Here is a 10,810-nt window from a genome sequence, read left to right on the forward strand (position 1 = left end):
CCTTTCAAGCATCAGGGTTCCATATGGGCTGGTTCGTGTCCTGGCTGCTCCACTTTCCATCCAGCTCCCTGCTTGTGACCTGGGAAAACAGCAGAGGATGGTCCAAAGCCTTGGGACCCTGCACCTGTGTGGGAGACCCAGAAGAAGCTCCAGAATTTGGATCACCTCAGGTCTGACTGTTGTAACCATTTGGGGACTGAACCAGCGAATTAAAGTTCTCTCCTCCCAGGGTTCTCCAAGAGCCCAGCCTGTGCCAGCGTGGGGTGAGGTCCCCAGGGCAGGTCTGTGAAAGGCGAGCAGGGCCTCCGTGTTAACAGACGGGAATGTGCTGCTCAGGAGAGAGCTCCCTCCTTTGCACAGGAAGTGAACAAGAGCTTGGTTCAGGGAGGCCTGAAGTATGGAGGCCAGCAGCCCACCTGGCTAGGATTTGCTCCCAGGAGGGGATGCAAGCTCGTTAAGATAGATAGATAAATAGATAAATAGATAAATTAATTAATTAATTAAATTTATATATTTGAAAGGCAAAGTGACACAACAGGCAGGGAAGTGGGATACAAACCACTACCCATATGGGATGCTGATGTTTGCAAAGGGGAGGACTTAGCCAATTTTGCCATCATGCCAGGTACTGGACTCCATCTTTAAAAAGAAAGAGAAAGTATATTACTGGGCAGAGTTTACTTTAGCCCCATGGCACCTTTCCACCCTTCTGGTCAGCGGGGCCTGCTGGTTCCCAGGTGCCCACTGAGGCGGTGAGAGCTGACTGCTTAGCTTAGCCTGTTAAGCCACTGGCTGTTCTTCTGGAGATAACTTGCCCTTGTCCCTTGCCACTTGATCTGTGAGGTTACTCAGGCCCTATTTGAAGTGTACAGTGGCGTGAGTGAGAGGGAGAGACCGACCACAGCATCTCCTTGGGGACCCACTCTGATTCTCCCAATGTTGCCTTGCCATGTCTCTGAGGTTTCCCAGGCAGGGAATAGGGGACCTTCCCATTTCTTCTCTCTGCCCATTGGCAACTTGTAGGGTTGCGTTGCTCCCACTGTGTGACTGCTGTTGCTCCCAGGATGGGAGGGAAGTGTGACAGGAAGGCTTCTGAGGCCAGCGTGACCACTGTCATCTCGGGCCACAGGGCAGCTCCATGGGGCGTGGCAGCTTCTGGAAGCTCAGTGAAAATTCCTGTCATCAGTGTGTGAAGCGAGCCATGCAGCCTCTAAAGAGATATCCTTTTGACTCGCAACGAAAGTCATTCATGTCATTTAATGTATGTATTTAGGATTTGTTTACATAAAAGGCAGAGCGCCAGGAGCTGCTGGCATCCCGTATTCCCGACTGGACTCCTGGCTGCTCCACTTCGCATCCAGCTCCCTGCCTTGTGCCTGGGAAAGCAGCAGAAAATGACTCAAGTCTGAAAGCTTCTGTCAGCCATGTGGGAGACGGGGACGGGGTTTGGGGCTCCCGCCTTTGACCTGACCTTGCCTGGCTGTTGCAGCCTCTGTGAGACTGAGGCAGCAGACATTTCTCCCCCTGCCTCTCCCTTTTAGTCACTCAACCTTGAAAGAAGGAAAGGAAAAAGGAAAGGGGAGGAGAGGAGAGGGAACAGGAGGGTGCCCCCACTGTGGTGTAGTCGGCCAAACTTTCACATGTGGCACCAGCGTCCCATTTGGGGCTCCAGTTTGTATTCTGGCTGCTCCACTTCCAAACCAGCCCTCCACTCAATGAATGGCCCGGGAAAGTAGTGGAGGATGGTTCAAGTGCTTGGTTACCTGCACCCACCCACATGGGAGACCCAGAAGAAGCTCCTGGTTTCTGGCTTCAGATCAACTCAGCTGCTGTCCTTGTGTCCATTTGGGAGTGAATCAGCAGATGGAATAGCTCTGTGTTTCTCCTTTTCTTCTTAAATCTACATTTCAAATAAAAATATTCTAAGATAATCTTAATAAATATATTAAATTAAAAAGCAGAGTTACAGAGACTGATGTTCATCTGCTGGTTCATTTCCCAAATGTTTGTAACAGCTAGGGCCAGGCCAGGCAAGGTGGAAGCCAGGAGGCTGGAGTGCCATCGGGGTCTCCCACGTGGGTGGCAGGGAGGGGCTCAGGAGCCTGGAGTGCCATCGGGGTCTCCCATATGGGTGACAGGGAGGGGCTCAGGAGCCTGGAGTGCCATCGGGGGTCTCCCACGTGGGTGGCAGGGGCTCAGGAGCCTGGAGTGCCATCAGGGTCTCCCATGCAGGTGGCAGGGGCTCAGGAGCCTGGAGTGCCATCAGGGTCTCCCATGCAGGTGGCAGGGGCTCAGGCATTTGGAATATCATCCACTGCCTCCAGGTGCATGAGGCTGGGTTGGAAGCAGAGTAGCTGGGACTTGAACCAGGCACCCTGATATAGTTAACAACTATAGAAATGATCCCTGAAAGTATAGTCTTGGCACCCTGATATAGGATGTGGGTATCACAGGTGGCTTAGAAAAAAAATTCCCAGTACACATGGGAAGGAAAGCACTGGAAACCCTTGGCTTTACAAAATCATGCCAAGAACGTTCACCACTGGTTCGAAGCTCATCTGTTCGCCGCTTCTGTTCCGAAGCGGCAAGTTTGCATCTCCCTTCCGTTTGTGAGAGAGGGTGTTGTCAATTCGCAGACTATGCTGGGGTGGGTGGTGAGCACAGTAGCTCAGATGCCTGTGCCCCATATCTGTGAATCGGGGTCCCTTTCTCAGCACCAGATTCTGACTCCAGCTTCCTGGTAATGCCGACCCTGGGAGGCCGTGTTGACAGCAGAAGGCATTGGGTTCCTGCCACCTCTATGGGAGATCTGGATTGAATTCCCAACTCCCAGCTTCATCCTGGCCCAGCCCTGGCCATTGCTGGCATTTGGAGAGAGAACCAGCAGATGGGAACTTGCTGTCTTTTGTTCTCTGCTTCTCAAATGAATCAATCAATCAATTTTGAAAGTGACACTGATGCTCAGGTACTCCAACAGGCATCACTGAGCACATGCACACACATGCGCGCGCGCACGCACACACACACAACTGTTTATCTCAATCACTGATGTAAGTAAATTCACAAGGCTGGTATCTGCAGGGTCATTTATCATAATTAGCTGGTCTGTAGGGAATGAATTAATGAGTGAAATCTGGGTTTCACTGTTTTGCTTATTTACAAACTTTCAAATGAGGCTGCCAATTATCCAGAAACTGCCCTGGTAATTGCCTTGAATTGGTTAACCAGATCTGTGTCTCCAACAGAAGGGTGGGGAGGAGGGGTCCCACAGGTGCAGGCTTCCATGTGCCTGGTTTGTAACGTCTGATGGCTTGTGTTCTCTGCCTGTCCAAAAGCAAATAGGAAATCCTGGCAGCTAAGGGAAGAATGTTTGCAGGATTGCAGGATTAATGTTTCAGAGCATCAGGGGAAGAGAGAAGAAATTCAAATATTACAAGAGGGTCTCTCTCTGAGCATTTCCAACCTGGAAAAGAAAGTAGAAGCCCACGGTCCCCAAGGAAGCTGAATTCTTTGGATTTTTTTCCCACCAGATACTCATGCAACTTTGAAGAGAAATTTTCAGCGATTCTTTTCATGGACGTTTGAGACCGTTGCAGACCCAAAGTCCTGCCACAGGCTGGATCTTGATGTTTCTAATCCACATGGCCGTCCTCGGGGTTTCTGTTTAGCAAGAGCCACTTCAGGGGCTGGCACACAGATTGGGGGATGACCTACATGGGGCATCTCTGTGCTGGTTTTGAACTTCAGCCTTCCAGGTGGTCTTCCTCCAACAGGTACCTCGTTCCAGCTTTGTACTAACGAAGACAAGGACTCAAAAATAACAGTGCCAGCCTCTTCTTCCTCCCAGGGGCATACTCCTCCTCTGAGCATATGGCTTTAGTAGACTCTCCCACGGAGACGGCAATTTCAAGACATTAGACAGAAAATAATGACTTTGGCGGCTTTCCATGCAATCTTTTTTTCAGTTAACGACAAGGATCCTCCAACGATAATTAGAGTATTTTTAACTTGTTTTGCAAAGGACTCTTCTGGCATCTGGACTGCATGTAAAAATAGATCTCCTTGGGGGGCAATGTATTGGCATGGCAGGTTAAGCCTCTGCTTGAAACATCCCGTATTGGAGTGCCTGGTTTGGGTCCCAGCTAACACTGTTTCTAATTCAGTTTCTTGCTGATGTGCCTGTGAGAGCACCAGGTGGTGTTTTGGGGGGCTTGGGTTCCTCCATGTGGGAGACTCAGGTGGAGTTCCTGGTTCCTGCCTTCAGCCTGGCCCAGCCTTGGATGTTGCAGGCATTTAAGGGAATGAACCAGTGGGTAGAGGCTCTCTCTGTGTCTCTGACTTTACCCTTTCAAATACACAAATATGTTTTTAAAAAGATTGATTTATTTTTCTTGGAAAAGCAGATTTGGAGAGAGGAGAGAGAAAAAAAAGAACTTCTATCACTGATTCATTCCCTAAGTGAACACAATGGCCAGATCTGAGCTGATCTGAAACCAGGAGCCAGGAGCTTCTCTGGGTCTCTTACGCAGGTACGGGGTCCCAAGGCTTTGGGCCATCCTTGACTGTTTTCCCAGGCCACAAGCAGGGAGCTTGGTCGGAAGTGGGGCAGCCAGGATGTGAACCAGTGCCCAAATGGGATCCTGGCAATTGGAGGTAGATTAGCTAGCTGAGCTATTGTGCTGGGCCTACAGATACATTTTTTTAAAGATTTATTTTATTTTTATTACAAAGTCAGATATACTGAGAGGAGGAGAGAGAGAGAGGAAGTGGAGCTGCCGGGATTAGAACCAGCGGCCATATGGGATCAAGGCGAGGACCTTAGCCACTAGGCCACGCTGCCGAGCCCGGTAAATACATTTTTAAAAAATGTTCATGGTAATGAATACTACAAAAAAAGTCTCTGAATTGAAAAACTTGATATATAAATTTTTAAAATCTATGTATATATTTATATATAAAGTTTTTTAGTGTATATATATATTTTTCGACTTTTATATGTGGAGCTGAGTCTAATACATTTTTGAACAGAACAGCAAGGTCAAGGACAGACAGCCTGGGCTGCTCCCATGTTCCCCCTGCCCTGTAAATCCGTCTTAGGACTTGCCTCCCCTGCCCACAGCAGAGCCAGGCAGCCCTGTGCAAGTGTGCTAGATACACACACACACACACACACACACAGACTTTGGACCCTCTGATCCATTTCTCCTGTAGTACACTCCTGACTCCATGCGTGGTTCTTCCCACAGGATCGATTCTCTGTGAGACCTGCTGTGGGGGTCCAGGCTGGGAGGGTGAGGGGCTACCATTGCATTTAATTCTAACTCTCCTTGGAATTGACATCAGACCCCACTGGTGGAGGGTCCTGTCGCATGGGCTGCCCCTAGTCTAGATGCCAGAGGCCAGTCTGCACCTGCTGACTGATAAGCTGTGCATTCAGGTGCTCCTGAGCCGCCTCTGCAGGCACTACAAATTCCCGGACAGCTTCTTACAGCATGCCAGGCAGCACTTTGCTGAAAGGCCCTGGTTGGTGATGCAAGGTACTGCTAAGCACTTAGAGTGAGCAGTGGGCAAGGCAGAGGCCAGAGGGATCCTGAGTGCAACAGCCTTCCACTCCAGGGAGCTAGAGGTCCCCTGGCGAGGAAGCCTGTGAAATCTCACTGTTAAGGAGACTTGTTGTTGGGGCTGGCACAATGGTTCAATTGGCTAATCCTCCACCCACAAGTCCCAGTATCCCATATAGTCGCTAGTTCATGTCCCAGGTGTTCCACTTTTGATCCAGCTCCCTGCTAATGGCCTGTAAAAGCAGCATAGGATGGCCCAAAGCTTTGGGATCTTGCACCCATGTGGGAGACCCGAAAGAAGGTACTGGGTCCTGGTATTAGATTGACTCAGCTCTGGCCATAGTGGCCATTTGAGGAATGAACCAGCAGATGAAAGATCTTTCTCTGTGTCTCTCCTTCTCTTTGTAAAGATCTGCCTTTCCAATAAAAATAGATGCACTCTGCTGGTTTGTTCCCCAGATGCCTACAAAGGACTCTTACCAGGGTCAGAGCTGGCAGTAGGTTCCCCAGGGCGGTGACGGGAAGCCAGTGACTACAGCTGTCATGGCTGCCCCCCCTCCATACCCTGGGTCTGCATCCACATGAGGCTGGAGTCAGGAGAGCCACTGGAGTCAAACTCAGGCACTCAGCCCTGGTGCCCAAGGTCGGACCTGCCAGGCCAATGCCTGCCCCTGTTCAAGAGTTCCTCATGGTTCATGACCATGAAGCAGATATATCAGCTCAGAGATTTCCAAAGTTCAAGTGTGAACAATCCATATCAGAGGTGAGAGGTTGCCAGTTCCTCTAATCTGGTCATCGTACATGGCATGCCTGTGTTGAACTGTCTCACTGGTCTCAAAAATATTACAATCGCTACATGTTGGAAAGTATTTAAAGATGGATTTATTTCAAAGGCAGAGCATAACAATGAGAGGTGAGACACACACAACTGCAAAGAGAGAGACAGACAGAAAGATGAGAAGTCGTCTTCCTTCTGCTGCTTTACCCGCCAAACGCCCACACTAGCGAGGGCTAGGCCAGGTCAAAGCCAAAGCCTAAAATTCAGTCCAGGTCTCCCACCTGGGTGGCAGGAATTCAGGTCCTGGGCCGTCATCTGCTGCCTCCCAGGCACAGTGGCAGGAAGCTGGACCTCAGGAGGAGGTAGGACTGAGGCCCAGGCACTCCTGTGTGGGATGCGGCATCCCAGACAGTGGTTTAACCTACTGCACCAGAAGGTCCATATGTGCGCACGCACACACACACACACACTTAAAAAAAAAATGGAGGGGTGGCACCGTGGTTCAACAGGCTAATTCTGCTTGAAGCACAAACATACTATATAGGCATAGGTTCGTATTTGGCTGCTTCAGTTCAGATCCAACTCCCTATTTATGGCTGCTTCATTTCAGATTTAGCAGCGAAGGATGGCCCAAGTCCTTGGGCACCTGCAGCCACGTGGGAGACCCAAAAGAAGCTCCTGGCTTTGGGTCAACTCAGCTCTTGTCATTGCAGCCCCTGGGTAAGTGAATCAGCTGATGGAAGCTCTTTCTCTGTGTCTCTCTTCCCAAGAAAATAAATAAATCCTTAAATATAAAATAAACTTCGTAACAGAGCTTAGGCGATAGCACCTGCCCCACCCTTCCAGGAGAAAGGTAGCAGAAACTCCCAGCCTTCTAATCATTTGGTCTTTTTGGTTACTGGCGCAGTCCTGGGGCTGTCTAGGGCCCTACCCTAAATCTCCTTATTAGCATACAGTCAGGTGGATTAATGGAGGCACAGAGCATGAAGAACAAAAGACTGCTATCATCCAGGAAATTCCGAAGGTTTAAGGTGCTGTCTGTGCCAACAGTGGACAAAGGCGAAACATATTTCCTAAACCACAAAGTCACAAAGGAAAACAAGCTCCCTTGTATCAGGCCTTACTGCATAGAAGAGTTACCCCAGGTCACGGACAAGCTCACAAAAAGCTGATGTCTCAAATCCCTGTCCCTGGGTGTGTGTGCAGGAAGGAAGCTGGGCCTGTGGCAGCAGAAGACACGTGGGCAGGCGGGGCACACTCAAACTAACCTTTGGAGGGACTTGGCCCATCTGCCTCCCTCACTTGAGTTAGAGACCACACAGAGGGGAGAAAGCAGTGCACGCAGGCTGCTGGGGGCCAGCCCCTGCAGGGGTCTGATGGGGGCTACACCTGTCTGCTGAGCACTGCCAACCTCTGGCCCGGTGCCCTGGGGTTTCCCAGCACCTGCATCCAGTCAACTCCCGGTGGGATTCCCCTCATGCCTTGGCTGCCTTCTTCAGCAATCAGGGTCCTTCCTGAGAAGGCTTGGGAGGTGCAGCTGGTGGGCCACATCTCATGACTCCACCTGCTGCTCTCAGTGGGTTTCAGTCTGCAGCCAGGAGGTGTCTACAGGGAGTTGGGCCAGCAGCTGAGATCCCAGTACTTGGGGGTTTCTACCCATGCCCTCCATAGCTGCTGGATGTCAAAGATCATCCCCATAGTTGGATAGGGTGGAGGTGGGCATAGGCTTGCCTGGGCATGGTTAGGATGGGGCTGGCTGCCTCCAAGTCTTTCTAGCACCTCACCGCCGCCCCCGTTCTTCCCCCAGCTAGTTTCCCTATAGGACAGGAAAGTCAAAAACATTTCCTTAGTTGTCCCCGGCATTTCTCAAATCTTACCTGCACCCCTTCCACCTGCCAGGCTCTGTAGGAGCTATAGGTACAACTGCAATAGAGTAAAATTTCAGATAATAAATGTAGGCTTAGCCAATAAGTGAATTGTGTGGTACAATAGGAGGTGCTCCAATCTACAATAGCAAAGGCATGAAAACAATCCAGATGTGTGTTCAAGAAAGAGTGGTTAAAGAAACTGTGGTACATCTACTCCATGGAATATTAATCAGCTATTAAGAAGAATGAAATTATATCATTTACAATCAGGTAGTCCCTCCTAAAGACCATTATGCTCAGTGAAATGAGTCAATCACAATAGAACAAATACCATATGTTCTCTCTTATATAAGGAAACCAACATGGAAAGTGTAACTTCAACAATCCAGTCCATACTGTTTTTTGGTTGGTGGTTTGCTTTTTTTGGCTGCCCATGTGTTTTGATGTTTTTAATTTCAGTTTTGTTTATTCCAAATAATTCATTTTCTCTTGTCGAATTCATCACTGGCTCATGGATTACACGGTGGCATCATTTTTCCCAAGAGACTTGGTGTTTCCTTTTTGTCACTCATGTGTTGGCTACTCAGTGGCACATTTTTTTCATGGTGCTGTAATTGTTGTTGTTGTTGTTGTTGTTGTGGCTGTTCTAACTCATACCAGTTGTTGACCTGGTTTCATGGCTTCTCAATTACGGAAATGTATAGTGATGGAGTCCTGGGGTCTATCATATGCAGATGTGGGGTAATAATGGAACATGCATCCCTGCTTTCAGACGAAGGATGGATTCCCAATGAAACTGTTGGACTTGTGTAGATGATGGGATGCCGGACTGCCTGACATTGTCTGTGCCAACAATGTCGGGGTACACTTAATAAGATACTAATAGAATTATGATTCCTTGTGAAGGACTACACTATTACAGTAAGATGGGAAAATCTGTCCGGGGGTGGGAGTTTTGGGGGGAATCCAAGCCTATACAAAATTGTACCACAAAATTCAGAATTTAAAATAAAAATACACTAAAAAAAAAAGGAGGTGCTCTATGCTGGGACCAAACAATTGAGCAAGGAGTAGAGGAAGGGACTTAGCGAGAGTTCGGAGGTGTAGGTAGAAGATGAAGAGGGCATAGGAAGTCCTGATTTGTTTGTTTTTAAGATTTATTTTTATTTGAAAGGCAAGGGGAGAGAGAAATCTTCCACTGGCTGGTGCACTCCCCAAATGGTACAATAACTGAAGCTAGGCAGATCTAAAGCCAAGAGCTACCTCTGGGTCTTCCATTTGAGTACAGGGGCTCAAACACTTGAACTATCCTCTGCTGCTTTCTCAGGCACATTAGCAGGGAGCTGGACTAGAAGTGGAATAGCCGGGACACCAATGGGCATCCATTTGGGGTGTTAGCACTTCAGGCAGAAGCTTAAGCTACTGCGCTATGGTGCCAACCTTGGAGCCCTGATTTGAAGTAATGGGGTCAGGGTAATTCTCCTCCAAGAAGAAGTAACTGAGCCATGAGGGTATTCATAGTACGAACAGCAAGGAAGAAGGCATAGCCAATGCAAAGGATGCCACGGATTTCAGGAACAGAGTAGGAGAGAATGGTGGTACATGTGTCTGTATGGGGAATGGGTGTGGGGTTGAGACCTTGACTCAGAAAAAGTTGCCGTGACATGTGAGTGGGACAATGGCATGACTGGTCTTCTGGGTTGAGCTGGCCACTGAGTTGAGAAATGGGTACCAGCGGTTGAGGGCAGGAGGCCAGGTTGGGCTGATGGGAGCCCTCCAGAGCATGTTGGGGGATGAAACCCCAGGGGGAAGCAGAGAAAAGAGGAGAGAGAGAGAGAGATCTTCAATCTACTGACTTACTTCCCTAAAGGTTGCAATGGCTGGAGCTGAGTCAACCCAAAGCTGGGAGCCGGGAGCTTCCTCCAGTCTCTCACATGGGTGTTGGGCCATCCACTGCTGCTTCCCAGACTGTGTAAGGGGCTGGTTCAGAAGTGGAGTAGCCAGGACTTGAAACAGCGACTTTCTAGCACTGAAGTTGAAGGCTTAACTTGCTACTCTGAAGTGCATTTTGAGGGATTGAAAACTCAGATTCAGACATCTCTTGTTCTCACTTGGATAGCAGGTGCCCAATTAACTTTATTTTTACCACCCACCTCTTATATCCCTATTGTAACATTTCTAATTCTTCTCCAGTCCCCTTGGACTGCAGAAGAGACACATTGCTCATAAACTCCTTTCAGGCCACATTTTGAGACTATCACTGATGACCCAAGTGGTTCCCTCTCTGGGAGCTGACGCTGCAGGAGATGTTGTCCCCAAAGTCTTTTAATTGCTAAACTAAAGCTTGAATGCCCGCCTTGTTCAAAGCCAAAGGCACTGCTGGGGAATTGGTGAACCAAGCAGAAAATTCCAGGGCACAGGCTGCTGTCGGCTGCAGCATAGAAAGTTGTTCTCTGCAGCCAGTTGGGGAAGCCAGACTGGGCACTGCCATGTTTGTGGTTACAGCCCTGGTGTGGCTGGGCTGGACTAGCTGGGCCCGGCCAAGGGGGCCGAGAGAAGAGTGGGAGCCCAAGTCCCACCCAGGCTCCCCTGACCCGTGTTGG

The sequence above is a fragment of the Ochotona princeps genome, chromosome 16, assembly GCF_030435755.1.
Source record: "Ochotona princeps isolate mOchPri1 chromosome 16, mOchPri1.hap1, whole genome shotgun sequence".
NCBI classification, from domain to species: Eukaryota; Metazoa; Chordata; class Mammalia; order Lagomorpha; family Ochotonidae; genus Ochotona; species Ochotona princeps.